This window comes from Phalaenopsis equestris, unplaced genomic scaffold (genome assembly GCF_001263595.1).
Source record: "Phalaenopsis equestris unplaced genomic scaffold, ASM126359v1 Scaffold233110, whole genome shotgun sequence".
NCBI lineage: Eukaryota > Viridiplantae > Streptophyta > Magnoliopsida > Asparagales > Orchidaceae > Phalaenopsis > Phalaenopsis equestris.
The window spans coordinates 41,973-47,255 of NW_018251064.1; positions in this window are offsets into that span (position 1 = coordinate 41,973).

Sequence of the window (5,283 nt, forward strand, 5' to 3'; positions counted from 1 at the left end):
ATATATATATATATAAAGCAAGTTAAACAAATACAAGACTTGCTTAAACTAGAAAAAGGATAACAGCTAGCTCCTAGCAATTCTGAGGTAAGTTATGTGTAATTTGTCACCCTTTATCAGGTCAGCCAGAATCTGTGTAGGGTTAGTAGCAACAGTTACTCTTTGGGATTCAACACCTTCAATAGCTAGATAATTAGCTGGTTTGTTGCCCTCCCTGTAGTTAAAACAATAGTTCACTTGTATCTCCTTGGTGATATGCTTTATCTTAAGAATCCACTGTTGGATATGCCATGGGGGGACATCTTTACCATTCATGTACTCAATCAACATTGAGGAATCAACCTCAGCTTGGAGTGGTGTCCACCTGTTGATGGCAGCTTTTTAAAGGCCTAGTAAAGAGCAGCTATCTCAGCTTCTAGGGCACCTTCAACAATAATTGGAGCTTTGAGGAACATTATGCATCTGCCTTTATAATCTCTAAAGACTCCTCCAATTCATGCTGTGTGGGCTGAAAAGCTTCAATCAGTGTTTACTTTAAGGTGGGGTTATTGAGGTTTTTCCCAATAAACTTTAATAACTTTTCTGCAATTCTGATCCTTGCTATGGTTAATTTTAAGGATGTTTGGAAAATCCTTCCAAATGATCAACTTTTTGATATAAGCAAGACAATTTGCCTCCACTATTGCAGTAGTCAAATTATGATCTTCATGCTTGTTTTTGTTCCTTGCATTCCATATGAACCAGGCAGTGATGAAAGGGATTGTACAAAGTTGAATCTTTGCCAATCTAACCAGCACTTCTTTAGCTGTTCCCTCCCCAAGTTAAGAGTATTTATGTGGAAATTAGTTATCAAGGAGCTCCAAACCATCCTGGAGAAGTCACACTGCAAAAACAGATGAGTAGATGTCTCTTCACTACTCTGGCAGAGATTACATTTTGAAATCTCCTTCAAGCCCTTTAATATGAGAATGTCATTTGTAGGAATTAAGTTATTTAGCACTCTCCAAGAGAAGAATGCCATAGAGGGGTTTAGGAATTTGTTCCACAAATTAACACCCCAAGAAGTTTCCTCCCAGGTGAACAACTAATTATAAATAGCTTGGGTCACACTTTGAGTGGATTTAGCTTTAATAATCACGCTATCTTTGTTATTTCTGTCAAATTGGATTTTAGATATATTTCTCATAGAGTTTTCTATAACAACATTTTGGAGTGCTTCCTGAGACCAATTCTACCCCTCCCAGCAATCCTTCACCATGAGGTTCTTGTCCAAATTATCATCCAAGGTTTCAATTGTATTCTCTGGGCACCATTTGTTCTGCCAAAAGTTGATGTTTCCTTGTCCCATCTCCCAAGTGTATAAATGTTCAGCTTGTTCCTTCATTTTCAACATCTGTTTCCAGGTCTTAGAAATCCCCAAGTTTGGCCCTCACTTGGTTAGGGTGATCAGTTTTGCAATATTTGGAGTGCATGAAGTTTTCCTAGAGGTTGTCATTCTGTCTGAACATTAGCCAAAGTTTGTACATGCTAATTTGGTGTAGCTGTTGAGGTCGCTTGAAGCCTAAACCCTTAGCTTATGGAGGTTTGGCAGCTTTCTGCCAGCTGGTCCAGATCATTTGTTTCCTTCAAACACTTGGGGGTATATCTTACTAAAGGAAGCAATGCACTTTAAATTTTCTTCAGCAAGTATTTGAAGGAGGTATCCATAGCTTTGAAACTAGTGAGCTCTAAAGTCCACTATTTGCAGGCAGTGGAGCAATTCTTGCTGAAGAGGATGTGGCTTTTATCTTTGTTCACTTCAAGGCCAGAAGCTTGCTGGAATTTTTGCATATCTACATACAGGTTTTTGATAGCATTTTTATTAGCTCTAGAAAAAATTAGGACGTCATCAACATAAATAAGGTGGCTAATGTCTTATTTGGATCTATTGAGATATATGCTGTAATCCAGTGTCAGTATGAAGATGGTTGGAGATAAGGGATCCCCCCTTGTCTCAATCACCTATTAGCCTTGAAAAAACCATGGGTTTTACAATTAATTAAGACTGTGTTAACATTTTCTTCAAGCCATCTTTGGATGATTTTGCAGGAGTCTTTTATAAATCCCCTAGCCTTCATAATATCCATGATGAAGTTCCAATTGATCATATCATAAGCCTTTTTCAGATCCAGTTTAAAGATCATGTTGCCCCCTCTGCAAGGTTTATCTAAATCCAATAGAATCTCTTAGGCAACAATAATATTATCCCCAATGTTTCTCCCTTTCACAAAGGCTGCTTGTTTAGGACTAATGAGATGTTGAAGAATGGGTTGGATTCTGAATACCAAAATTTTGCTTATGATTTTACTAACAATGTTGGTGAGGCTAATAGTTCTGTAGTTACTCCAATAATCTTTTAGTGAGGATTTGGGGACAAAAATAATGGTGGCAGTATTGAAATAGTCTAGTAAAGGTTGTCCCTTAAAATGGTGTTGGATAGCTTCAACAATCTCTACCTTGATGACCTCACAAGCCTTCTTATAGAAATCAGCAGTGAATCCATCAGGACCTGCTGATTTGGCACTATCAATAGAGAAAAGAGCTTTTTTAATATCTTCCTCTACAGGGGTTTCAGCTAAATTTATCTTGGAACAAAGATCCTTCTCATCTTGGAACAAATCAGATTCCACTTGTTGTCTTTCAGTTAATTCACACTACATTAGGTCTTTACAGTAGGCCACATCACTCTCAGCAATCCCTTGAGCATATCTGACAATTTCCCTGGTTGTCTCTGATAGAGTGATTGGTGTTGCTTTTTCTTTGATAATTGATGCAGGCATGATAAAATTTAGTGTTTCTATCTCCATCAATAAACTTGTTCTTTGCTGCCTTCTGTTTCAAGAATTGCTCTTGCAGCTCTACTGCATTCAGTAACTTTTCATTGGCTTCTAGGAGGAAAGATTCTCCCACCTGGCACTTGCTGTGTTTTTTCTCTAGAAGTTGGAGCTCTTTCTCAGCCTGTTCTACTCGTGTCAGAATGTTCTCAAATGTGCTCCAAATTCATTTATTGAGAGCTTTAGCAGTCTTTTTTTGTAAATTCCACAGCTTGATTAGAGGGTTTTTGTAATCACAGTCCTTCCAATTCTCCTTTATAATTTGAATGAACTCTCTATGGTTTGACTAAACATTGAGGTATCTATAGGGGGTCTGCTGTTGTGTTCATTGACTGAGATGGAAATTAACATAGCTCTATGATCAGACCCTGCCAAACTAAGATGAGTGACATTTATTTGCAAATAATTTTGAATCCAGCTGTCATTAGCTAGTATCCTGTCCAAATTCTTCCCAAATTTTTCCCCTTCTCCAAGTGAACTCAGGTCCATTAAATCCTAAATCAAACAACCCAGCAGCATTCATGTTGTCATTGAACTCAGTCATATTTTTAATGGATGGATTTCTTTCCCCCTTTTTTTCAGCAAGTGAAGCAATGCAGTTGAAATTTCCTCCAACAATCCAGGCAGTATTAGTCAAACTTTTGATTTGGTGGATCTCCTTCCACAATTCATGTCTGGCTGAATTGGAGGATCCAGCATAAACAAAAGTGGCATAACCAAATTGGTCTGCCATGTTGAAAGAGCAGTGTATAAATTGTGAATGATTGAGTAAAACCTTGCAGTTCATTTCATTTCTACTCCAAATCCAGATCTTGTTGTTCAGATGTAAAGGAGAACCCTTGGAAAGGCTTTGGCATATTTCTAAAGATTTTGGTGAACCAAAGGTTCAAGGATAACCAAGCACCAACACTTGTACTTCTTATTTAAAAAATTTAATCTTTTTAAGGAAGGAAGATCAACAATCCCCCTTATATTCCAGCATAGCATATTAATCATGTTGTTGGGGTAAACGGGAAGAGGTTTAGGACCTAGGTCTTGTCCTTCCCCTGGTTGTGTGAGAATTATTTTTCCTTTGGTCCTTCTGCTGTTCCACATTCTTTGTTTCAATGTCTTCTTTGATCTTCTTCTTCTTCTTTTTCTGCTTTGTTTGCCATTCACTTTCCATTGAGTATGGTATCTCTTATATAATTTTCTCTGCAGGAGTGGTGCACTTCATTTTACTTCTTGAGGACCCCTCCTTATTTCCTTTGTTTTATGGGACTTGTCCCAAATTTTTTGTTTCTTTGCTTTGGTGATTGCTGACTTTAGTGACCTCATCTAGTTCAACATCTATAGTTCTATCATTGATCTGTATTCCTGCCTCTATTTCTGTTGGGCTTTGTTGTGTGAGAGATCCTACAGGTTGAGTTCCTCCTTCATGCTCCCTTGGATCACCCCATTGTCCTTCAGCAGTGTTTGCTGTGATTTTAGTTAAGTTTTTGCTCCTTCTTGCATGCTGTATTTCACCTTCCAGACTTAGATTAATATCTGCCTCCTCAGTAACTTTTGGAATTGGGTTAGTTGGTAGTCTTTTAGTGGGAGGATGTAGTCTGTAGCATTTTTCCTTGGTATGTCCAAACATTTTGCAATGTTGACAATAGTAAGGTTTTTGTTCCATGACTACCTCCTGCCAAAACCTTTCTGCTTCATCACCAATCCACACACTTTTTAGCTCAAGCAATGTGATATTCCTTTCTATTAGTATTCTTGCACTTGTTAGTCTTGCTTTGTTGTAGGTGGGTGCTTCCACTTTGAGAGGAGTGCCAATAGAACTTCCTATGTTGAAAAGAGCATTTAGATTGAACAGGTGGAGTGGAAGTCCAGGTAATTTGAACCAGATTGGCACCGGTGGAGGTTCCTTGGAAGGATCAAAATCTGGTGTCTATTTTAGTATTTTCATATCAGCTCCAATAATTCTAATTGTCTGTTTGGCAAAGACTCAATCATAGTCTTCCTCTATGGTGAGTTGTATTAAGAGGTGCTTTCCATCAAGTAATCCCAGCTTCCACGAGCCTATAAACTGTAGTGAGTCAAAAAAACCTCTCAATACCTCCATTTTGGGGTGACCCAAGCTGAATTTGCCAATCCAAGTAAATTGAACTTCCTTGTTGAGAATATTTAATTCTTGATTTGAGAAAAAAATAGAAGGTTCCCCTTCCTTAAGACCAATAGGGTGAATGCAAGGTGAAGTACCTTTTCCTGCAGCTGTGTCATGGAACTCTTGTGGGAACACAAGTTTTTCTATTTCCTGCAGTGTATCCACATTTTTCCCAACCTGTCGGCACTATTTTTGGTGTGGGGTTTTCCCTTAAGAAGCCGTCGGGGATCCGAACTGAAATCCCCTTGCCTGCTTCGGGAGGAGCGTTTTTCA